Source organism: Etheostoma spectabile, chromosome 3, assembly GCF_008692095.1.
Source record: "Etheostoma spectabile isolate EspeVRDwgs_2016 chromosome 3, UIUC_Espe_1.0, whole genome shotgun sequence".
Classification (NCBI taxonomy): domain Eukaryota; kingdom Metazoa; phylum Chordata; class Actinopteri; order Perciformes; family Percidae; genus Etheostoma; species Etheostoma spectabile.
The window spans coordinates 29,126,572-29,126,801 of NC_045735.1; positions in this window are offsets into that span (position 1 = coordinate 29,126,572).

Sequence of the window (230 nt, forward strand, 5' to 3'; positions counted from 1 at the left end):
AAACCATTATAAATCGGGTCATGTTGAGAGCTGCAGCTACTAGAAGGGAGTGGAGGGAAAATTTGTTGATGTCAGGTAAGCGACTCTGACTTGTAGTCTGTCTGATTACGTATTTTCTAATAGCATTTGACTTAACTATCTAGTGACAAACTGTGACATTCTTGACATGTAAAATCTTTTTTTCAATTTGAGAAACATCATAGGTGTAATCCAAGGCACAAAGTCAATTA